General features: G+C 35.0%; 1 non-coding gene across 1 annotated transcript; it reads left to right on the top strand.

Moving 5' to 3' along the window:
* Nucleotides 1–14,765: 14,765 nt before the first annotated feature.
* On the top strand, nucleotides 14,766–14,839 carry TRNAI-AAU (transfer RNA isoleucine (anticodon AAU)). The gene has a single exon. It is a non-coding gene; the product is annotated as a tRNA-Ile (tRNA).
* Nucleotides 14,840–26,831: the final 11,992 nt, after the last annotated feature.

The raw sequence follows: 26,831 nt of genomic DNA, 5'->3' as shown, positions 1-26,831 counted from the left end.
CATGGTAAACCTCTGAAATGAAGCTTTCCATATCTCCCGGGTTAACTATCATTAGCACTTCTTCATATATTGGACTTCCAGGAATTTGTGCAAAATGGCCTGTTAGCCCAGATGATTAGAGTGTGGTGCTAATAACGCCAAGGTCACAGGTTCGATCCCTGTACAGGCCAAGTTTATTTGTTTGAAAAAAGATTAATTTTCTTGTGTCTCATTTTTGACTGTTTATCACCTTGGATCAAATGCTGCTTGAAGGATTGGATGAATACATTTGATATAGTTGTAGAATTAATTATTATTCTGAAAGCTCCTGGAATATCTATTAATGGTTCTAAGTTCTAACGCCAAGTAACTAAATCTTTTATTTATTGCAATTTATTGAGGTCATTTTTGTTTTGTCTTGTTGATGAAATATAAAGATAGTATGAATGTAAACAGCTGAATATAAGCTTTCCAACTATCCCGGGTTAACAATCGGTAGCACTTCATCATCTGCTATTTCTTCAATAGTATGCTATATATTTATTGAGCCTATTAGTTTAGTCTTTAGAGCATAAAGTGAAAAATGCCAAGGACATACTTTCAATCAGTCTCCAAGCCAATACTTGATGCTCCTTTAATGTTGAAAATAGATGTATTTTCTTCTGTATCATGTGTATGTCTATATTTCCTTTGAGGGGAAGCTGATAGAATGTTTAGATGAATCAATTGCATATAGGTGATGAATTGTTATTTATTGCTAAAACACATGGAAAAAACATTAATGGTTCTAAGTTCTAACACTAAGTATGAAAATCTCTTTTGTATTGTAATTTTTCTAAAGTCATATTAGTTTCTTCATGTTGATATTATATATTTATAACTTCATGGTAAACCTCTGAAATTAAGCTTTCCAAATCTCCCGGGTTAACTATCATTAGCGATTCTTCATATGCTGGACTTCCAGGAACTTGTGCAAAATGGCCTGTTAGCTCAGATTAGTAGAGCGTGGTGCTAATAACGCCAAGGTCACAGGTTCGATCCCTGTACAGGCCAAGTTTAAATATTTGAAAAAAGATTAATTTTTCTTGTGTCTCATTTTTGACTGTTTATCACCTTGAATCAAACGCTGCTTGAAGGATTGGATGAATACATTTGATATAGTTGTAGAATTAATTAATATTCTGAAAGCTCCTGGAATATCTATTAATGGTTCTAAGTTCTAACGCCAAGTAACTAAATCTCTTATTTATTGCAATTTATTGAGGTCATTTTTGTTTTGTCTTGTTCATGAAATATAAAGATAGTATGAATGTAAACAGCTGAATATAAGCTTTCCAACCATGCCGGGTTAACAATCGGTAGCACTTCATCATCCGCTATTTCTTCAATAGTATGCTATATATTTATTGAGCCTATTAGTTTAGTCTTTAGAGCATAAAGTTAAAAATGCCAAGGACATACTTTCAATCAGTCTCCAAGCCAATACTTGATGCTCCTTTAATGTTGAAAATAGATGTATTTTCTTCTGTATCATGTGTATCTCTATATTTATTTTGAGGGGAAGCTGATAGAATGATTAAATGAATCAATTGCATATAGGTGATGAATTGTTATTTATTGCTAAAACACATGGAAAAAACATTAATGGTTCTAAGTTCTAACACTAAGTATGAAAATCTCTCTCGTATTGTAATTCTTTTAAAGTCATATTAGTTTCTTCATGTTGATATTATATATTTATAACTTCATGGTAAACCTCTGAAATTAAGCTTTCCAAATCTCCCGGGTTAACTATCATTAGCACTTCTTCATATGCTGGACTTCCAGCAATTTGTGCAAAATGGCCTGTTAGCTCAGATGGTTAGAGTGTGGTGCTAATAACGCCAAGGTCACAGGCTCGATCCCTGTACAGGCCAAGTTTAATTTTTTGAAAAAATATTAATTTTTCTTGTGTCTCATTTTTGACTGTTTATCACCTTGGATCAAACGCTGCTTGAAGGATTGGATGAATATATTTGATATAGTTGTAGAATTAATTATTATTCTGAAAGCTCCTGGAATATTTATTCATGGTTCTAAGTTCTAATGCCAAGTAACTAATTCTCTTATTTATTGCAATTATTGAGGTCATTTTTGTTTTGTCTTGTTGATGAAATATAAAGATAGTATGAATGTAAACAGCTGAATATAAGCTTTCCAACTATCCCAGGTTAAAAATCGGTAGCACTTCATCATCTGCTATTTCCTCAATAGTATGCTATATATTTAGTGAGCCTAGTAGTTTAGTCTTTAGAGCATAAAGTTAAAAATGCCAAGGACATGCTTTCAATCAGTCTCCAAGCCAATACTTGATGCTCCTTTAATGTTGAAAATAGATGTATTTTCTTCTGTATAATGTGTATGTCTATATTTCCTTTGAGGGGAAGCTGATAGAATGTTTAGATGAAACAATTGCATATAGGTGATGAATTGTTATTTATTGCTAAAACACATGGAAAAAACATTAATGGTTCTAAGTTCTAACACTAAGTATGAAAATCTCTTTTGTATTGTAATTTTTTTAAAGTCATATTAGTTTCTTCATGTTGATATTATATATTTATAACTTCATGGTAAACCTCTGAAATTAAGCTTTCCAAACCTCCGGGTTAACTATCATTAGCACTTATTCATATGCTAGACTTCCAGGAATTTGCACAAATTGGCCTGTTAGCTCAGATGGTCGGAGTGTGGTGCTAATAACGCCAAGGTCACAGGTTCAATCCCTGTACAAGCCAAGTTTAATTGTTTGAAAAAAGATTAATTTTTCTTGTTTCTCATTTTTGACTGTTTATCACCTTGGATCAAACGCTGCTTGAAGGATTGGATAAATACATTTGATATAGTTGTAGAATTAATTATTATTCTGAAAGCTCCTAGAATATCTATTAATGGTTCTAAGTTCTAACGCCAAGTAACTAAATCTCTTATTTATTGCAAATTATTGAGGTCATTTTTGTTTTGTCCTGTTGATGAAATATAAAGATAGTATGAATGCAAACAGCTGAATATAAGCTTTCCAACTATCCCGGGTTAACAATCAGTAGCACTTCATCATCTGCTATTTCTTCAATAGTATGCTATATATTTAGTGAGCCTATTCGTTTAGTCTTTAGAGCATAAAGTTAAAAATGCCAAGGACATACTTACAATCCGTCTCCAAGCCAATACTTGATGCTCCTTTAATGTTGAAAATAAATGTATTTTCTTCTGTAACATGTGTATCTCTATATTTCCTTTGAGGGGAAGCTGATAGAATGGTTAAATGAATCAATTGCATATAGGTGATGAATTGTTATTTATTGCTAAAACACATGGAAAAAACATTAATGGTTCTAAGTTCTACACTAAGTATGAAAATCTCTTTTGTATTGTAACTTTTTTTAAAGTCATATTATTTTCTTCATGTTGATGTTATATATTTATAACTTCATGGTAAACCTCTGAAATTAAGCTTTCCAAATCTCCCGGGTTAACGATCATTAGCACTTCTTCATATGCTGGACTTCCAGGAATTTGCGCAAAATGGCCTGTTAGCTCAGATGGTTAGAGTGTGGTGCTAATAACGCCAAGGTCACATGTTCGATCCCTGTACAGGCCAAGTTTAATTGTTTAAAAAAAAGATTAATTTTTCTTGTGTCTCATTTTTGACTGTTTATCACCTTGGATCAAACGCTGCTTGAAGGATTGGATGAATACGTTTGATATAGTTGTAGAATTAATTATTATTCTGAAAGCTCCTGGAATATCTATTAATGGTTCTAAGTTCTAACGCCAAGTAACTAAATCTCTTATTTATTGCAATTTATTGAGGTCATTTTTGTTTTGTCTTGTTGATTAAATATAAAGATAGTATGAATGTAAACAGCTGAATATAAGCTTTCCAAAGATCCCGGGTTATCAATTGGTAGCACTTCATCATCTGCTATTTCTTCAATAGTATGCTATATATTTATTGAGCCTATTAGTTTAGTCTTTAGAGCATAAAGTTAAAAATGCCAAGGACATACTTTCAATCAGTCTCCAAGCCAATACTTGATGCTCCTTTAATGTTGAAAATAGATGTATTTTCTTCTGTATCATGTGTATCTCTATATTTATTTTGAGGGGAAGCTGATAGAATGATTAAATGAATCAATTGCATATAGCCGATGAATTGTTATTTATTGCTAAAACACATGGAAAAAACATTAATGGCTCTAAGTTCTAACACTAAGTATGAAAATACCTTTTGTACTGTAATTTTTTTAAAGTCATATTAGTTTCTTCATGTTGATATTATATATTTATAACTTCATGGTAAACCTCTGAAATTAAGCTTTCCAAATCTCCCGGGTTAACTATCATTAGCACTTCTTCATATGCTGGACTTCCAGGAACTTGTGCAAAATAGCCTGTTAGCTCAGATCAATAGAGCGTAGTGCTAATAACGCCAAGGTCACAGGTTCGATCCCTGTACAGGCCAAGTTTAATTGTTTGAAAAAAGATTAATTTTTCTTGTGTCTCATTTTTGACTGTTTATCACCTTGGATCAAACGCTGCTTGAAGGATTGGATGAATACATTTGATATAGTTGTAGAATTAATTATTATTCTGAAAGCTCCTGGAATATCTATTAATGGTTCTAAGTTCTAACACCAAGCAACTAAATCTCTTATTTATTGCAATTTATTGAGGTCATTTTTGTTTTGTCTTGTTGATGAAATATAAAGATAGTATGAATGTAAACAGCTGAATATAAGCTTTCCAACTATCCCTGGTTAACAATCGGTAGCACTTCATCATCTGCTATTTCTTCAATAGTATGCTATATATTTATTGAGCCTATTAGTTTAGTCTTTAGAGCATAAAGTTAAAAATGCCAAGGACATACTTTCAATCAGTCTCCAAGCCAATACTTGATGCTCCTTTAATGTTGAAAATAGATGTATTTTCTTCTGTATCATGTGTATGTCTATATTTCTTTTGAGGGGAAGCTGACAGAATGATTAGATGATTCAATTGCATATAGGTGATGAATTGTTATTAATTGCTAAAACACATGGAAAAATCATTAATGGTTCTAAGTTCTAACACTAAGTATGAAAATCTCTTTTGTATTGCAATTTTTTTAAAGTCATATTAGTTTCTTCATGTTGATATTATATATTTATAACTTCATGGTAAACCTCTGAAATTAAGCTTTCCAAATCCCCCGGGTTAACTATCATTAGCAATTCTTCATATGCTGGACTTCCAGGAACTTGTGCAAAATGGCCTGTTAGCTCAGATGGTTAGAGTGTGGTGCTAATAACGCCAAGGTCACAGGTTCGATCCCTGTACAGGCCAAGTTTAATTGTTTGAAAAAAGATGAATTTTTCTTGTGTCTCATTTTTGACTGTTTATCACCTTGGATCACACGCTGCTTGAAGGATTGGATGAATGCATTTGATATAGTTGTAGAATTAATTATTATTCTGAAAACTCCTGGAATATCTATTAATGGTTCTAAGTTCTAACGCCAAGCAACTAAATCTCTTATTTATTGCAACTTATTGAGGTCATTTTTGTTTTGTCTTGTTGATGAAATATAAAGATAGTATGAATGTAAACAGCTGAATATAAGCTTTCCAACTATCCCCGGTTAACAATCGGTAGCACTTCATCATCTGCTATTCCTTCAATAGTATGCTATATATTTATTGAGCCTATTAGTTTAGTCTTTAGAGCATAAAGTTAAAAATGCCAAGGACATACTTTCAATCAGTCTCCAAGCCAATACTTGATGCTCCTTTAATGTTGAAAATAGATGTATTTTCTTCTGTATCATGTGTATGTCTATATTTCCTTTGAGGGGAAGCTGACAGAATGATTAGATGATTCAATTGCATATAGGTGATGAATTGTTATTTATTGCTAAAACACATGGAAAAAACATTAATGGTTCTAAGTTCTAACACTAAGTATGAAAATCTCTTTTGTATTGTAATTTTTTTAAAGTCATATTAGTTTCTTCATGTTGATATTATATATTTATAACTTCATGGTAAACCTCTGTAATTAAGCTTTCCAAATCTCCCGGGTTGACTATCATTAGCAATTCTTCATATGCTGGACTCCCAGGAACTTGTGCAAAATGGCCTGTTAGCTCAGATGGTTAGAGTGTGGTGCTAATAACGCCAAGGTCACAGGTTCGATCTCTGTACAGGCCAAGTTTAATTGTTTGAAAAAAGATTAATTTTTCTTGTGTCTCATTTTTGACTGTTTATCACCTTCGATCAAACACTGCTTGAAGGATTGGATGAATACATTTTATATAGTTGCAGAATTAATTATTATTCTGAAAGCTCCTGGAATATCTATTAATGGTTCTAAGTTCTAATGCCAAGTAACTAAATCTCTTATTTATTGCAATTTATTGAGGTCATTTTTGTTTTGTCTTGTTGATGAAATATAAAGATAGTATGAATGTAACCAGCTGAATATAAGCTTTCCAACTATCCCGGGTTAACAATCGGTAGCACTTCATCATCTGCTATTTCTTCAATAGTATGCTATATATTTATTGAGCCTATTAGTTTAGTCTTTAGAGCATAAAGTTGAAAATGCCAAGGACATACTTTCAATCAGTCTCCAAACCAATACTTGATGCTCCTTTAATGTTGAAAATAGATGTATTTTCTTCTGTATCATGTGTTTGTCTATATTTCCTTTGAGGGGAAGCTGATAGAATGATTAGATGATTCAATTGCATATAGGTGATGAATTGTTATTTATTGCTAAAACACATGGAAAAAACATTAATGGTTCTAAGTTCTAACACTAAGTATGAAAATCTCTTTTGTATTGTAATTTTTTTAATGTCATATTAGTTTCTTCATGTTGATATTATATATTTATAACTTCATGGTACACCTCTGAAATTAAGCTATCCAAATCTCCCTGGTTAACTGTCATTAGCTCTTCTTCATATGCTGGACTTCCAGGAATTTGTGCAAAATGGCCTGTTAGCACAGATGGTTAGAGCTTGGTGCTAATAACGCCAAGGTCACAGGTTCGATCCCTGTACAGGACAAGTTTAATTGTTTGAAAAAAGATTAATTTTTCTTGTGTCTCATTTTTGACTGTTTATCACCTTGGATCAAACGCTGCTTGAAGGATTGGATGAATACATTTGATATAGTTGTAGAATTCATTATTATTCTGAAAGCTCCTGGAATATCTATTAATGGTTCTAAGTTCTAACGCCAAGTAACTAAATCTCTTATTCATTGCAATTTATTGAGGTCATTTTTGTTTTGTCCTGTTGATGAAATATAAAGATAGTATGAATGCAAACAGCTGAATATAAGCTTTCCAACTATATCGGGTTAACAATCAGTAGCACTTCATCATCTGCTATTTCTTCAATAGTATGCTATATATTTAGTGAGCCTATTCCTTTAGTCTTTAGAGCATAAAGTTAAAAATGCCAAGGACATACTTACAATCCATCTCCAAGCCAATACTTGATGCTCCTTTAATGTTGAAAATAAATGTATTTTCTTCTGTAACATGTGTATCTCTATATTTCCTTTGAGGGGAAGCTGATAGAATGGTTAAATGAATCAATTGCATATAGGTGATGAATTGTTATTTATTGCTAAAACACATGGAAAAACATTAATGGTTCTAAGTTCTAACACTAAGTATGAAAATCTCTCCCGTATTGTAATTTTTTTAAAGTCATATTAGTTTCTTCATGTTGATATTATATATTTATAACTTCATGGTAAACCTCTGAAATTAAGCTTTCCAAATCTCCCGGGTTAACTATCATTAGCACTTCTTCATATGCTGGACTTCCAGGAATTTGTGCAAAATGGCCTGTTAGCTCAGATGGTTAGAGTGTGGTGCTAATAACGCCAAAATCACAGGATCGATCCCTGTACAGGCCAAGTTTAATTGTTTGAAAAAAGATTAATTTTTCTTGTGTCTCTTTTTTGACTGTTTATCACCTTGGATCAAACGCTGCTTGAAGCATTGGATGAATACATTTGATATAGTTGTAGAATTAATTATTATTCAGAAAGCTCCTGGAATATCTATTAATGGTTCTAAGTTCTAACGCCAAGTAACTAAATCTCTCATTTATTGCAATTTATTGAGGTCATTTTTGTTTTGTCTTGTTGATGAAATATAAAGATAGTATGAATGTAAACAGCTGAATATAAGCTTTCCAAATATCCCGGGTTAACAATCGGTAGCACTTCATCATCTGCTATTTCTTCAATAGTATGCTTTATATTTATTGAGCCTATTAGTTTAGTCTTTAGAGCATAAAGTTAAAAATGCCAAGGACATACTTTCAATCAGTCTCCAAGCCAATAATTGATGCTCCTTTAATGTTGAAAATAGATGTATTTTCTTCTGTATCATGTGTATCTCTATATTTATTTTGAGGGGAAGCTGATAGAATGATTAAATGAATCAATTGCATATAGGTGATGAATTGTTATTTATTGCTAAAACACATGGAAAAACATTAATGGTTCTAAGTTCTAACACTAAGTATGAAAATCTCTCTCGTTTTGTAATTTTTTTAAAGTCATATTAGTTTCTTCATGTTGATATTATATATTTATAACTTCATGGTAAACCTCTGAAATTAAGCTTTCCAAATCTACCGGGTTAACTATCATTAGCACTTCTTCATATGCTGGACTTCCAGGAATTTGTGCAAAATGGCCTGTTAGCTCAGATGGTTAGAGTGTGGTGCTAATAACGCTAAAATCACAGGTTCGATCCCTGTACAGGCCAAGTTCAATTGTTTGAAAAAAGATTAATTTTTCTTGTGTCTCATTTTTGACTGTTTATCACCTTGGATCAAACGCTGCTTGAAGGATTGGATGAATACATTTGATATAGTTGAAGAATTAATTATTATTCTGAAAGCTCCTGGAATATCTAATAATGGTTCTAAGTTCTAACGCCAAGTAACTAAATCTCTTATTTATTGCAATTTATTGAGGTCATTTTTGTTTTGTCTTGTTGATGAAATATAAAGATAGTATGAATGTAAACAGCCGAATATAAGCTTTCCAACTATCCCGGGTTAACAATCGGTAGCACTTCATCATCTGCTATTTCTTCAATAGTATGCTATATATTTATTGAGCCTATTAGTTTAGTCTTTAGAGCATAAAGTTAAAAATGCCAAGGACATACTTTCAATCAGTCTCCAAGCCAATACTTGATGCTCCTTTAATGTTGAAAATAGATGTATTTTCTTCTGTATCATGTGTATGTCTATATTTCCTTTGAGGGGAAGCTGACAGAATGATTAGATGATTCAATTGCATATAGGTGATGAATTGTTATTTATTGCTAAAACACATGGAAAAAACATTAATGGTTCTAAGTTCTAACACTAAGTATGAAAATCTCTTTTGTATTGTAATTTTTTTAAAGTCATATTAGTTTCTTCATGTTGATATTATATATTTATAACTTCATGGTAAACCTCTGTAATTAAGCTTTCCAAATCTCCCGGGTTGACTATCATTAGCAATTCTTCATATGCTGGACTCCCAGGAACTTGTGCAAAATGGCCTGTTAGCTCAGATGGTTAGAGTGTGGTGCTAATAACGCCAAGGTCACAGGTTCGATCTCTGTACAGGCCAAGTTTAATTGTTTGAAAAAAGATTAATTTTTCTTGTGTCTCATTTTTGACTGTTTATCACCTTCGATCAAACACTGCTTGAAGGATTGGATGAATACATTTGATATAGTTGCAGAATTAATTATTATTCTGAAAGCTCCGGGAATATCTATTAATGGTTCTAAGTTCTAATGCCAAGTAACTAAATCTCTTATTTATTGCAATTTATTGAGGTCATTTTTGTTTTGTCTTGTTGATGAAATATAAAGATAGTATGAATGTAACCAGCTGAATATAAGCTTTCCAACTATCCCGGGTTAACAATCGGTAGCACTTCATCATCTGCTATTTCTTCAATAGTATGCTATATATTTATTGAGCCTATTAGTTTAGTCTTTAGAGCATAAAGTTGAAAATGCCAAGGACATACTTTCAATCAGTCTCCAAACCAATACTTGATGCTCCTTTAATGTTGAAAATAGATGTATTTTCTTCTGTATCATGTGTTTGTCTATATTTCCTTTGAGGGGAAGCTGATAGAATGATTAGATGATTCAATTGCATATAGGTGATGAATTGTTATTTATTGCTAAAACACATGGAAAAAACATTAATGGTTCTAAGTTCTAACACTAAGTATGAAAATCTCTTTTGTATTGTAATTTTTTTAATGTCATATTAGTTTCTTCATGTTGATATTATATATTTATAACTTCATGGTACACCTCTGAAATTAAGCTATCCAAATCTCCCTGGTTAACTGTCATTAGCTCTTCTTCATATGCTGGACTTCCAGGAATTTGTGCAAAATGGCCTGTTAGCACAGATGGTTAGAGCTTGGTGCTAATAACGCCAAGGTCACAGGTTCGATCCCTGTACAGGACAAGTTTAATTGTTTGAAAAAAGATTAATTTTTCTTGTGTCTCATTTTTGACTGTTTATCACCTTGGATCAAACGCTGCTTGAAGGATTGGATGAATACATTTGATATAGTTGTAGAATTCATTATTATTCTGAAAGCTCCTGGAATATCTATTAATGGTTCTAAGTTCTAACGCCAAGTAACTAAATCTCTTATTCATTGCAATTTATTGAGGTCATTTTTGTTTTGTCCTGTTGATGAAATATAAAGATAGTATGAATGCAAACAGCTGAATATAAGCTTTCCAACTATATCGGGTTAACAATCAGTAGCACTTCATCATCTGCTATTTCTTCAATAGTATGCTATATATTTAGTGAGCCTATTCGTTTAGTCTTTAGAGCATAAAGTTAAAAATGCCAAGAACATACTTACAATCCGTCTCCAAGCCAATACTTGATGCTCCTTTAATGTTGAAAATAGATGTATTTTCTTCTGTATCATGTGTATCTCTATATTTCCTTTGAGGGTAAGCTGACAGTATGATTAAATGAATCAATTGCATATAGGTGATAAATTGTTATTTATTGCTAAAACACACATGGAAAAAACATTAATGGTTCTAAGTTCTACACTAAGTATGAAAATCTCTTTTGTATTGTAATTTTTTTAAAGTCATATTAGTTTCTTCATAAATATATATTATATATTTATAACTTCATGGTAAACCTCTGAAATTAAGCTTTCCAAACCTCCCGGGTTAACTATCATTAGCACTTCTTCATATGCTGGACTTCCAGGAATTTGTGCAAAATGGCCTGTTAGCTCAGATGGTTAGAGTGTGGTGCTAATAACGCCAAAATCACAGGATCGATCCCTGTACAGGCAAAGTTTAATTGTTTGAAAAAAGATTAATTTTTCTTGTGTCTCTTTTTTGACTGTTTATCACCTTGGATCAAACGCTGCTTGAAGCATTGGATGAATACATTTGATATAGTTGTAGAATTAATTATTATTCAGAAAGCTCCTGGAATATCTATTAATGGTTCTAAGTTCTAACGCCAAGTAACTAAATCTCTCATTTATTGCAATTTATTGAGGTCATTTTTGTTTTGTCTTGTTGATGAAATATAAAGATAGTATGAATGTAAACAGCTGAATATAAGCTTTCCAAATATCCCGGGTTAACAATCGGTAGCACTTCATCATCTGCTATTTCTTCAATAGTATGCTTTATATTTATTGAGCCTATTAGTTTAGTCTTTAGAGCATAAAGTTAAAAATGCCAAGGACATACTTTCAATCAGTCTCCAAGCCAATAATTGATGCTCCTTTAATGTTGAAAATAGATGTATTTTCTTCTGTATCATGTGTATCTCTATATTTATTTTGAGGGGAAGCTGATAGAATGATTAAATGAATCAATTGCATATAGGTGATGAATTGTTATTTATTGCTAAAACACATGGAAAAACATTAATGGTTCTAAGTTCTAACACTAAGTATGAAAATCTCTCTCGTTTTGTAATTTTTTTAAAGTCATATTAGTTTCTTCATGTTGATATTATATATTTATAACTTCATGGTAAACCTCTGAAATTAAGCTTTCCAAATCTACCGGGTTAACTATCATTAGCACTTCTTCATATGCTGGACTTCCAGGAATTTGTGCAAAATGGCCTGTTAGCTCAGATGGTTAGAGTGTGGTGCTAATAACGCTAAAATCACAGGTTCGATCCCTGTACAGGCCAAGTTCAATTGTTTGAAAAAAGATTAATTTTTCTTGTGTCTCATTTTTGACTGTTTATCACCTTGGATCAAACGCTGCTTGAAGGATTGGATGAATACATTTGATATAGTTGAAGAATTAATTATTATTCTGAAAGCTCCTGGAATATCTAATAATGGTTCTAAGTTCTAACGCCAAGTAACTAAATCTCTTATTTATTGCAATTTATTGAGGTCATTTTTGTTTTGTCTTGTTGATGAAATATAAAGATAGTATGAATGTAAACAGCCGAATATAAGCTTTCCAACTATCCCGGGTTAACAATCGGTAGCACTTCATCATCTGCTATTTCTTCAATAGTATGCTATATATTTATTGAGCCTATTAGTTTAGTCTTTAGAGCATAAAGTTAAAAATGCCAAGGACATACTTTCAATCAGTCTCCAAGCCAATACTTGATGCTCCTTTAATGTTGAAAATAGATGTATTTTCTTCTGTATCATGTGTATGTCTATATTTCCTTTGAGGGGAAGCTGACAGAATGATTAGATGATTCAATTGCATATAGGTGATGAATTGTTATTTATTGCTAAAACACATGGAAAAAACATTAATGGTTCTAAGTTCTAACACTAAGTATGAAAATCTCTTTTGTATTGTAATTTTTTTAAAGTCATATTAGTTTCTTCATGTTGATATTATATATTTATAACTTCATGGTAAACCTCTGTAATTAAGCTTTCCAAATCTCCCGAGTTGACTATCATTAGCAATTCTTCATATGCTGGACTCCCAGGAACTTGTGCAAAATGGCCTGTTAGCTCAGATGGTTAGAGTGTGGTGCTAATAACGCCAAGGTCACAGGTTCGATCTCTGTACAGGCCAAGTTTAATTGTTTGAAAAAAGATTAATTTTTCTTGTGTCTCATTTTTGACTGTTTATCACCTTCGATCAAACACTGCTTGAAGGATTGGATGAATACATTTGATATAGTTGCAGAATTAATTATTATTCTGAAAGCTCCTGGAATATCTATTAATGGTTCTAAGTTCTAATGCCAAGTAACTAAATCTCTTATTTATTGCAATTTATTGAGGTCATTTTTGTTTTGTCTTGTTGATGAAATATAAAGATAGAATGAATGTAAGCAGCTGAATATAAGCTTTCCAACTATCCCGGGTTAAGAATCGGTAGCACTTCATCATCTGCTATTTCTTCAATAGTATGCTCTATATTTATTGAGCCTATTAGTTTAGTCTTTAGAGCATAAAGTTGAAAATGCCAAGGACATACTTTCAATCAGTCTCCAAACCAATACTTGATGCTCCTTTAATGTTGAAAATAGATGTATTTTCTTCTGTATCATGTGTTTGTCTATATTTCCTTTGAGGGGAAGCTGATAGAATGATTAGATGATTCAATTGCATATAGGTGATGAATTGTTATTTATTGCTAAAACACATGGAAAAAACATTAATGGTTCTAAGTTCTAACACTAAGTATGAAAATCTCTTTTGTATTGTAATTTTTTTAATGTCATATTAGTTTCTTCATGTTGATATTATATATTTATAACTTCATGGTACACCTCTGAAATTAAGCTATCCAAATCTCCCTGGTTAACTGTCATTAGCTCTTCTTCATATGCTGGACTTCCAGGAATTTGTGCAAAATGGCCTGTTAGCACAGATGGTTAGAGCTTGGTGCTAATAACGCCAAGGTCACAGGTTCGATCCCTGTACAGGCCAAGTTTAATTGTTTGAAAATAGATTAATTTTTCTTGTGTCTCATTTTTGACTGTTTATCACCTTGCATCAAACGCTGCATGAAGGATTGGATGAATACATTTGATATAGTTGAAGAATTAATTATTATTCTGAAAGCTCCTGGAATATCTAATAATGGTTCTAAGTTCTAACGCCAAGTAACTAAATCTCTTATTTATTGCAATTTATTGAGGTCATTTTTGTTTTGTCTTGTTGATGAAATATAAAGATAGTATGAATGTAAACAGCTGAATATAAGCTTTCCAACTATCCCGGGTTAACAATCGGTAGCACTTCATCATCTGCTATTTCTTCAATAGTATGCTATATATTTATTGAGCCTATTAGTTTAGTCTTTAGAGCATAAAGTTAAAAATGCCAAGGACATACTTTCAATCAGTCTCCAAGCCAATAATTGATGCTCCTTTAATGTTGAAAATAGATGTATTTTCTTCTGTATCATGTGTATCTCTATATTTATTTTGAGGGGAAGCTGATAGAATGATTAAATGAATCAATTGCATATAGGTGATGAATTGTTAATTATTGCTAAAACACATGGAAAAAACATTAATGGTTCTAAGTTCTAACACTAAGTATGAAAATCTCTCTCGTATTGTAATTTTTTTAAAGTCATATTAGTTTCTTCATGTTGATATTATATATTTATAAATTCATGGTAAACCTCTGAAATTAAGGTTTCCACATCTCCCAGGTTAACTATCATTAGCACTTCTTCATATGCTGGACTTCCAAGAATTTGTGCAAAATGGCCTGTTAGCTCAGATGGTTAGAGCGTGGTGCTAATAACGCCAAGGTCACAGGTTCAATCCCTGTACAGGCCAAGTTTAATTGTTTGAAAAAAGATTAATTTTTCTTGTGTCTCATTTTTGACTGTTTATCACCCTGGATCAAACGCTGCTTGAAGGATTGGATGAATACATTTGACATAGTTGTAGAATTATTTATTATTCTGAAAGCTCCTGGAATATCTATTAATGGTTCTAAGTTCTAACGCCAAGCAACTAAATCTCTTATTTATTGCAATTTATTGAGGTCATTTTTGTTTTGTCTTTTTGATGAAATATAAAGATAGTATGAATGTAAACAGCTGAATATAAGCTTTCCAACTATCCCGAGTTAACAATCGGTAGCACTTCATCATCTGCTATTTCTTCAATAGTATGCTATATATTTATTGAGCCTATTAGTTTAGTCTTTAGAGCATAAAGTTGAAAATGCCAAGGACATACTTTCAATCAGTCTCCAAACCAATACTTGATGCTCCTTTAATGTTGAAAATAGATGTATTTTCTTCTGTATCATGTGTATGTCTATATTTCCTTTGAGGGGAAGCTGATAGAATGATTAGATGATTCAATTGCATATAGGTGATGAATTGTCATTTATTGCTAAAACACATGGAAAAAACATTAATGGTTCTAAGTTCTAACACTAAGTATGAAAATCTCTTTTGTATTGTAATTTTTTTAATGTCATATTAGTTTCTTCATGTTGATATTATATATTTATAACTTCATGGTACACCTCTGAAATTAAGCTTTCCGAATCTCCCTGGTTAACTATCATTAGCTCATCTTCATATGCTGGACTTCCAGGAATTTGTGCAAAATGGCCTGTTAGCACAGATGGTTAGAGCTTGGTGCTAATAGCGCCAAGGTCACAGGTTCGATCCCTGTACAGGCCAAGTTTAATTGTTTGAAAAAAGATTAATTTTTCTTGTGTCTCATTTTTGACTGTTTATCACCCTGGATCAAACGCTGCTTGAAGGATTGGATGAATACATTTGATATAGTTGTAGAATTATTTATTATTCTGAAAGCTCCTGGAATATCTAATAATGGTTCTAAGTTCTAACGCCAAGCAACTAAATCTCTTATTTATTGCAATTTATTGAGGTTTTTTTTGTTTTGTCTTTTTGATGAAATATAAAGATAGTATGAATGTAACAGCTGAATATAAGCTTTCCAACTATCCCGGGTTAACAATCGGTAGCGCTTCATCATCTGCTATTTCTTCAATAGTATGCTATATATTTATTGAGCCTATCAGTTTAGTCTTTAGAGCATAAAGTTGAAAATGCCAAGGACATACTTTCAATCAGTCTCCAAACCAATACTTGATGCTCCTTTAATGTTGAAAATAGATGTATTTTCTTCTGTATCATGTGTATGTCTATATTTCCTTTGAGGGGAAGCTGATAGAATGATTAGATGATTCAATTGCATATAGGTGATGAATTGTTATTTATTGCTAAAACACATGGAAAAAACATTAATGGTTCTAAGTTCTAACACTAAGTATGAAAATCTCTTTTGTATTGTAATTTTTTTAATGTCATATTAGTTTCTTCATGTTGATATTATATATTTATAACTTCATGGTACACCTCTGAAATTAAGCTTTCCAAATCTCCCTGGTTAACTATCATTAGCTCTTCTTCATATGCTGGACTTCCAGGAATTTGCGCAAAATGGCCTGTTAGCACAGATGGTTAGAGCTTGGTGCTAATAACGCCAAGGTCACAGGTTCGATGCCTGTACAGGCCAAGTTTAATTGTTTGAAAAAAGATAAATTTTTCTTGTGTCTCATTTTTGACTGTTTATCACCTTGGATCAAACGCTGCTTGAAGGATTGGATGAATACATTTGATATAGTTGTAGAATTAATTATTATTATGGAAGCTCCTGGAATATCTATTAATGGTTCTAAGTTCTAACGCCAAGTAACTAAATCTCCTATTTATTGCAATTTATTGAGGTCATTTTTGTTTTGTCCTGTTGATGAAATATAAAGATAGTATGAATGCAAACAGCTGAATATAAGCTTTCCAACTATCCCGGCTTAACAATCAGTAGCACTTCATCATCTGCTATTTCTTCAATAGTATGCTATATATTTAGTGAGCCTATTCGTTTAGTCTTTAGAGCATAAAGTTAAAAATGCCAAGGACATACTTACAATCCGTCTCCAAGCCAATACTTGATGCTCCTTTAATGTTGAAAATAAATGTATTTTCTTCTGTAAAATGTGTATCTCTATATTTCCTTTGAGGGGAAGCTGATAGAATGGTTAAATGAATCAATTGCATATAGGTGATGAATTGTTATTTATTGCTAAAACACATGGAAAAAACATTAATGGTTCTAAGTTCTAACACTAAGTATGAAAATCTCTTTTGTATTGTAATTTTTTTAAAGTCATATTAGTTTCTTCATGTGGATATTATATATTTATAAATTCATGGTAAACCTCTGAAATGAAGCTTTCCAAATCTCCCGGGTTAACTATCATTAGCACTTCTTCATATGCTGGACTTCCAGGAATTTGTGCAAAATGGGCTGTTAGCTCAGATGGTTAGAGTGTGGTGCTAATAACGCCAAGGTCACAGGTTCGATCCCTGTACAGGCCAAGTTTATTTGTTTGAAAAAAGATTAATTTTCTTGTGTCTCATTTTTGACTGTTTATCACCTTGGATCAAACGCTGCTTGAAGGATTGGATGAATACATTTGATATAGTTCAGAATTAATTATTATTCTGAAAGCTCCTGGAATATCTATTAATGGTTCTAAGTTCTAACGCCAAGTAACTAAATCTCTTATTTATTGCAATTTATTGAGGTCATTTTTGTTTTGTCTTGTTGATAAAATATAAAGATAGTATGAATGTAAACAGCTGAATATAAGCTTTCCAAATATCCCGGGTTAACAATCGGTAGCACTTCATCATCTGCTATTTCTTCAATAGTATGCTTTATATTTATTGAGCCTATTAGTTTAGTCTTTAGAGCATAAAGTTAAAAATGCCAAGGACATACTTTCAATCAGTCTCCAAGCCAATAATTGATGCTCCTTTAATGTTGAAAATAGATGTATTTTCTTCTGTATCATGTGTATCTCTATATTTATTTTGAGGGGAAGCTGATAGAATGATTAAATGAATCAATTGCATATAGGTGATGAATTGTTATTTATTGCTAAAACACATGGAAAAACATTAATGGTTCTAAGTTCTAACACTAAGTATGAAAATCTCTCTCGTATTGTAATTTTTTTAATGTCATATTAGTTTCTTCATGTTGATATTATATATTTATAACTTCATGGTACACCTCTGAAATTAAGCTTTCCAAATCTCCCTGGTTAACTATCATTAGCTCTTCTTCATATGCTGGACTTCCAGGAATTTGCGCAAAATGGCCTGTTAGCACAGATGGTTAGAGCTTGGTGCTAATAACGCCAAGGTCACAGGTTCGATGCCTGTACAGGCCAAGTTTAATTGTTTGAAAAAAGATTAATTTTTCTTGTGTCTCATTTTTGACTGTTTATCACCTTGGATCAAACGCTGCTTGAAGGATTGGATGAATACATTTGATATAGTTGTAGAATTAATTATTATTCTGGAAGCTCCTGGAATATCTATTAATGGTTCTAAGTTCTAACGCCAAGTAACTAAATCTCCTATTTATTGCAATTTATTGAGGTCATTTTTGTTTTGTCCTGTTGATGAAATATAAAGATAGTATGAATGCAAACAGCTGAATATAAGCTTTCCAACTATCCCGGCTTAACAATCAGTAGCACTTCATCATCTGCTATTTCTTCAATAGTATGCTATATATTTAGTGAGCCTATTCGTTTAGTCTTTAGAGCATAAAGTTAAAAATCCCAGGAACATACTTACAATCCGTCTCCAAGCCAATACTTGATGCTCCTTTAATGTTGAAAATAAATGTATTTTCTTCTGTAAAATGTGTATCTCTATATTTCCTTTGAGGGGAAGCTGATAGAATGGTTAAATGAATCAATTGCATATAGGTGATGAATTGTTATTTATTGCTAAAACACATGGAAAAAACATTGATAGTTCTAAGTTCTAACACTAAGTATGACAATCTCTTTTGTATTGTAATTTTGTAAAGTCATATTAGTTTCTTCATGTTGATATTATATATTTATAAATTCATGGTAAACCTCTGAAATGAAGCTTTTCAAATCTCCCGGGTTAACTATCATTAGCACTTCTTCATATGCTGGACTTCCAGGAATTTGTGCAAAATGGCCTGCTAGCTCAGATGGTTAGAGCGTGGTGCTAATAACGCCAAGGTCAGAGGTTCGATCCCTGTACAGGCCAAGTTTAATTGTTTGAAAAAAGATTAATTTTTCTTGTGTCTTATTTTTGACTGTTTATCACCTTGGATCAAATGCTGCTTGAAGGATTGGATGAATACATTTGATATAGTTGTAGGATTAGTTATTATTCTGAAAGCTCCTGGAATATCTATTAATGGTTCTAAGTTCTAACGCCAAGTAACTAAATCTGTTATTTATTGCAATTTATTGAGGTCATTTTTGTTTTGTCCTGTTGATGAAATATAAAGATAGTATGAATGTGAACAGCTGAATATAAGCTTTCCAACTATCCCGGGTTAACAATCAGTAGCACTTCATCATCTGCTATTTCTTCAATAGTATGCTATATATTTAGTGAGACTATTAGTTTTGTCTTTAGAGCATAAAGTTAAAAATGCCAAGGACATACTTTCAATCAGTCTCCAAGCCAATACTTGATGCTCCTTTAATGTTGAAAATAGATGTATTTTCTTCTGTATCATGTGTATCTCTATATTTATTTTGAGGGGAAGCTGATAGAATGATTAAATGAATCAATTGCATATAGGTGATGAATTGTTATTTATTGCTAAAACACATGGAAAAAGCATTGATAGTTCTAAGTTCTAACACTAAGTATGAAAATCTCTTTTGTATTGTAATTTTTTTAAAGTCATATTAGTTTCTTCATGTTGATATTATATATTTATAACTTCATGGTAAACCTCCGAAATTAAGCTTTCCAAATCTCCCGGGTTATCATTAGCACTTCTTCAAATGCTGGATTGTTAGAGCGTGGTGCTAATAACGCCAAGGTCACAGGTTCGATCCCTGTACAGGCCTAGATTAATTATTTGAAAAAAGATTAATTTTTCTTGTGTCTCATTTTTGACTGTTTATCACCTAAATCAAATGCTGCCTGAAGGATTGGATGAATACATTTGATATAGTTGTAGAATTAATTATTATTATGAAAGCTCCTGGAATATCTATTAATGGTTCTAAGTTCTTACGCCAAGTAACTAAATCTCTTATTTATTGCAATTTATTGAGGTCATTTTTGTTTTTTCTTTTGATGATATATAAAGATAGTATGAATGTACACAGCTGAATATAAGCTTTCCAACCATGCCGGGTTAACAATCGGTAGCACTTCATCATCTGCTATTTCTTCAATAGTATGCTATATATTTATTGAGCCTATTAGTTTAGTCTTTATAGCATAAAGTTAAAAATGACAAGGACATACTTTCAATCAGTCTCCAAGCCAATACTTGATGCTCCTTTAATGCTGAAAATAGATGTATTTTCTTCTGTATCATGTGTATCTCTATATTTATTTTGAGGGGAAGCTGATAGAATGATTAAATGAATCAATTGCATATAGGTGATGAATTGTTATTTATTGCTAAAACACATGGAAAAAACATTAATGGTTCTAAGTTCTAACACTAAGTATGAAAATCTCTCTCGTATTGTAATTCTTTTAAAGTCATATTAGTTTCTTCATGTTGATATTACATATTTATAACTTCATGGTAAACCTCTGAAATTAAGCTTTCCAAATCTCCCGGGTTAACTATCATTAGCACTCCTTCATATGCTGGACTTCCAGGCAAGTGTGCGAAATGACCTGTTAGCTCAGATGGTTACAGCCTGGTGCTAATAACGCCAAGGTCACAGATTCGATCCCTGTACAGGCCAAGTTTAATTGTTTGAAAAAAGATTAATTTTTCTTGTGTCTCATTTTTGACTGTTTATCACCTTGGATCAAACGCTGCTTGAAGGATTGGATGAATATATTTGATATAGTTGTAGAATTAATTATTATTCTGAAAGCTCCTGGAATATCTATTAATGGTTCTAAGTTCTAATGCCAAGTAACTAAATCTCTTATTTATTGCAATTTATTGAGGTCATTTTTGTTTTGTCTTGTTGATGAAATATAAAGATAGTATGAATGTAAACAGCTGAATATAAGCTTTCCAACTATCCCGGGTTAACAATCGGTAGCACTTCATCATCTGCTATTTCCTCAATAGTATGCTATATATTTAGTGAGCCTAGTAGTTTAGTCTTTAGAGCATACAGTTAAAAATGCCAAGGACATGCTTTCAATCAGTCTCCAAGCCAATACTTGATGCTCCTTTAATGTTGAAAATAGATGTATTTTCTTCTGTATCATGTGTATCTCTATATTTCCTTTGAGGGGAAGCTGATAGAATGATTAAATTAATCAATTGCATATAGGTGATGAATTGTTATTTATTGCTAAAACACATGGAAAAAACATTAATTGTTCTAAGTTCTACACTAAATATGAAAATCTCTTTTGTATTGTAATTTTTTTAAAGTCATATTAGTTTCTTCATGTTGATATTATATATTTATAACTTCATGGTAAACCTCTGAAATTAAGCTTTCCAAACCTCCTGGGTTAACTATCATTAGCACTTCTTCATATGCTAGACTTCCAGGAATTTGTGCAAAATGGCCTGTTAGCTCAGATGGTTAGATTGTGGTGCTAATAACGCCAAGGTCACTGGTTCGATCCCTGTACAGGCCAAGTTTAATTGTTTGAAAAAAGATAAATTTTTCTTGTGTCTCATTTTTGACTGTTTATCACCTTGGATCAAACGCTGCTTGAAGGATTGGATGAATACATTTGATATAGTTGTAGAATTAATTATTATTCTGAAAGCTCCTGGAATACCTATTAATGGTTCTAAGTTCTAACGCCAAGTAACTAAATCTCTTATTTATTGCAATTTATTGAGGTCATTTTTGTTTTGTCTTGTTGATGAAATATAAAGATAGTATGAATGTAAACAGCTGAATATAAGCTTTCCAACTATCCCGGGTTAACAATCGGTAGCACTTCATCATCTGCTATTTCCTCAATAGTATGCTATATATTTAGTGAGCCTAGTAGTTTAGTCTTTAGAGCATACAGTTAAAAATGCCAAGGACATGCTTTCAATCAGTCTCCAAGCCAATACTTGATGCTCCTTTAATGTTGAAAATAGATGTATTTTCTTCTGTATCATGTGTATCTCTATATTTCCTTTGAGGGGAAGCTGATGGAATGATTAAATTAATCAATTGCATATAGGTGATGAATTGTTATTTATTGCTAAAACACATGGAAAAAACATTAATTGTTCTAAGTTCTACACTAAATATGAAAATTTCGTTTGTATTGTAATTTTTTTAAAGTCATATTAGTTTCTTCATGTTGATATTATATATTTATAACTTCATGGTAAACCTCTGAAATTAAGCTTTCCAAACCTCCCGGGTTAACTATCATTAGCACTTCTTCATGTGCTAGACTTCCAGGAATTTGTGCAAAATGGCCTGTTAGCTCAGATGGTTAGATTGTGGTGCTAATAACGCCAAGGTCACTGGTTCGATCCCTGTACAGGCCAAGTTTAATTGTTTGAAAAAATATACATTTTTCTTGTGTCTCATTTTTGACTGTTTATCACCTTGGATCAAACGCTGCTTGAAGGATTGGATGAATACATTTGATATAGTTGTAGAATTAATTATTATTCTGAAAGCTCCTGGAATATCTATTAATGGTTCTAAGTTCTAACGCCAAGTAACTAAATCTCTTATTTATTGCAATTTATTGAGGTCATTTTTGTTTTGTCTTGTTGATGAAATATACAGATAGTATGAATGTAAACAGCTGAATATAAGCTTTCCATCTATCCCGGGTTAACAATCAGTAGCACTTCATCATCTGCTATTTCTTCAACAGTATGCTATATATTTATTGAGCCTATTAGTTTAGTCTTTAGAGCATAAAGTTAAAAATGCCAAGGACATACTTTCAATCAGTCTCCAAGCCTATACTTGATGCTTCTTTAATGTGGAAAATAGATGTATATGGCCGGGATGCCTGTCACCCCCTCCCAACACAATCCCCAAGGATGGGAAGACGGACGCAGTTTTGAACTTTTGGAAGGCGGGAGGGAGTTACCCTCTCGGCCGTATTTATTAAAATATGAAACAAAATGAAAACATTAAAATAACAGTTTCATATCATGTACAATTTTCATTTATTACATTACGATGAATACACGTTCATTGGCTAACCTTAACAAATCTCTAGTACAAAGGTTTTCCTAGCCGAGTCTAGCATCCTGCAAACGCATACTTTCTAAATTAAAATTGTACATCCTAGCATTACGGGCCAACGGCAAGGTCGCAACCGGTGTCAGATCCCTACTACCAGAACTCCCCCCTCACGGTGTGAGGGGCGGGCGCACCGAGGACTGTACCTCTGTGCCAACTCCAATTTCCCTTGTCTTTGCTGGGGCCCCCTATTTAACTCGACGCCATCTTAATGGTCGTCCGAGGACTCGTGTGAGGTGTCTAGAAGGTAGCGTGGACCCCCTCCCACCCCACACTGTTTATCACATCCGCCGTCGCGGATATCCGGGCCCCGGGAAATTCGTAGGAGGGGCATCTAGCCGCCTCCTCCCCTGGAAGGGGCCTATGACCGCCTTCCCTTAGGCGACCCCATACTTAGTGGGTGCCGCCTCCCCGTGTGAGGGGCCAATGGCCGCCTCCCCCCGGGCGCTCCCATCCATAATGGGTGGCGCCCCCCCTCTAGGGACCTTGAAATTACTGCTCACCCATCATGACCTTACCGCCCGACCTAAAATAAATACGACGTTTGTTTACCTACTAAGAAAGAAAATCAACTTCACATTGCAATATTTATCCTATTACTTATACATCCAACACATCCTTCAACTAGACTGTTATACTCCGCTCCGCTAAGGAAGAAAATGTTATGAAGCAAATCACTGTATTGCAGTACCAACATTGACATTCTATTAACCACTAAACCAGGAGAGAAAAGATATTATAAAAGCAAATCATTTTATTGCAGTACTAACGTTGCCATAAGGGGCTGGTGGGTGGGTCAAAAATTGCTCCTTGTTCCGTCGAGGGCTCACGTGCAACGAGAGGGTGCAGCTTCGAAGCACAGGAACAAGAGGATGCTTCTTCGGATTGCTGCTCCTTTTATTCCTCTTCGGGAGGGCGTGTACCCTCCTCCGGTACGCCTACGGGGCGTGGCCAACGGTGTAGGTGTCTAGGACAACCCTTCTTGGGCAGGAAAAGGCGCGCCCCGGCTACGCCGCTTCGGGCATACCAGCCGTGACACGCCCCCTGCCCAAAATGGCTTCCCGGGGGGATCCGGGCCCCCCACCATACGTTTGGGGGGACCGAGTGGTCGCCCCTTTCCATATGGCCGGGATGCCTGTCACCCGCTCCCAACACAATCCCCAAGGATGGGAAGACGGACGCAGTTTTAAACTTTTGGAAGGCGGGAGGGAGTTACCCTCCCGGCCGTATTTATTAAAATATGAAACAAAATAAAACATTAAAATAACAGTTTCATATCATGTACAATTTTCATTTATTACATTACGATGAAGACACGTTCATTGGCTAACCTTAACAAATCTCTAGTACAAAGGTTTTCCTAGCCGAGTCTAGCATCCTGCAAATGCATACTTTCTAAATTAAAATTGTACATCCTAGCATTACGGGCCAACGGCAAGGTCGCAACCGGTGTCAGATCCCTACTACCAGAACTCCCCCCTCACGGTGTGAGGGGCGGGCGCACCGAGGACTGTACCTCTGTGCCAACTCCAATTTCCCTTGTCTTTGCGGGGGCCCCCTATTTAACTCGACGCCATCTTAATGGTCGTCCGAGGACTCGTGTGAGGTGTCTAGAAGGTAGCGTGGACCCCCCTCCCACCCCACACTGTTTATCACATCCGCCGTCGCGGATATCCGAGCCCCGGGAAATTCGTAGGAGAGGCATCTAGCCGCCTCCTCCCCTGGAAGGGGCCTATGACCGCCTTCCCTTAGGCGACCCCATACTTAGTGGGTGCCGCCTCCCCGTGTGAGGGGCCAATGGCCGCCTCCCCCGGGCGCTCCCATCCATAATGGGTGGCGCCCCCCCTCTAGGGACCTTGAAATTACTGCTCACCGATCATGACCTTACCGCCACAGGCCGGATAGTTGACCGGCTATCCGGCCCCCCCACAAACTCCTACTAAAGGTCATGCTTTTACAAACCCCTTAACCATGCTATGAAGTCTCCTATGAGTAAGACATTCCCCTCCCGGGACAAATGGACCCCATCCTCGAGATACATGTGATCCCCCCGAATACATCCACGCGGAATACAGTGCAACTGCGCCGAGCGAAACAACTTACCAAGTTTGTTATTGACCTTCTTCACTGAATGGTTCAGTGCTGACACAGAGAGGCCCCCCCGCCACACCTTCCTGGGAATCATGTGGGACCATGCTATCGTGCACCCAGGGATCCTTCTCGCCAGCCAGCTAACAGTAGATAGAACTCGCTCGAGTAGTACTCGCCGACCGAGTGTCACCAAGTCATTGCCTCCCAGGTGAACTATGATTACAGACGGCGGTGACCTTGTCCGCCCTAACAGTTCCTCAACAAAACATTGAAACCGGTCAATACAGAGCCCGCCCCTTCCATGGAAGGTCACCCTGTACCCGTATTCCCCAGCTGCGTGAATCACGTCACCTGCTTTGAATACGTCCCCGGCCCACCTCACGTATGAGTGGCCCACGACCCACACCACTCTTTCCTCAGCCCGTGATCTCTGACCGCTGGTCCCCAGGTGCCGGGTGGACTGCACAGTCCGCGCCGCATCGCATGCTCGCGAAACTGTAAACCAAACAGAAGACAAGAAGCGTGAGTGCATGACATTGGCTTCACAACATGTGCAACCGCACATACCTTTTATAACAGTTCGAGGACCATCGTCCCAGTTGTTTCACCTTCTCAACACTCTGACCCCTGGCTGTAGCCTCTGTAGCAGCCCCTATCCTAAAGGAATGGGTCCCGAAATCGCCCGGGTCCAAGCCAGCCGCTGCGATTGCCATCGTTAGCACCCGCTGAAACTGAAACCTTGTCAGTGGGGTGGCGTCGATGTGTCTCAGCAAGCTTCCCCCCCATGCATCCGCCCTTCGCGCCAAATATTCCTCAACGCACTTCACCGGGCACATGGGGGACCCTCGCATGCGCTGGACGACAATACTGTCTCCCATAGCACCCTGGTCGGTCTTGGACCTGGCTATTGTGACCACCATTGAATCACCCTTGATCAGAATGTGATCCCGACACAGGCCTCCCTCTACATCTTTCTTATTTCTTGCTACCAGCTTGCTCACCCGCATCGCCCCATGGAACGCTAATGCGAAAGTGGCCCGGAACAGCACTGCCTCGAACTGGGAGGAACATGTCGTGGGGAGTATCGACATTAGCAGGGACAACCTTTCTAACCCAAAAGGGTGCCTTTCGTCTACTCTACGACCCTCAAGGCGTTGCCAACCACGAAGGGCCTTCTTTACCAAAAAGGACGATGTGGGGTCCTCGATGCCATGCGCCTGCGCCATGAATGAAATGGCGGCCCGGTGCCTATTGGCCGTTGCGACTGATCGGCCTGCACTTTGTAGTGCTACAAGAAACTTCAGGACATACTCCTCCTGACCCCAATTGACCCCCCCTGCCGGACCCAAAAATGCACAATAGGAACGAAACGCTCCTTCGTATGCCTTCCATGTCCTGGCGGTTAGGCTTGCTGCCACGAGGTCTTGTAATCCGGGGCACCGAGTAGCCAGAGTGCTTCGGGAAATGGGG

The sequence above is a fragment of the Lissotriton vulgaris genome, chromosome 4_1, assembly GCF_964263255.1.
Source record: "Lissotriton vulgaris chromosome 4_1, aLisVul1.2, whole genome shotgun sequence".
In the NCBI taxonomy this organism is placed as follows: domain Eukaryota; kingdom Metazoa; phylum Chordata; class Amphibia; order Caudata; family Salamandridae; genus Lissotriton; species Lissotriton vulgaris.
Note: the sequence above shows the minus strand (reverse complement) of the source record. Positions and strands in the feature narration are given on the sequence as shown.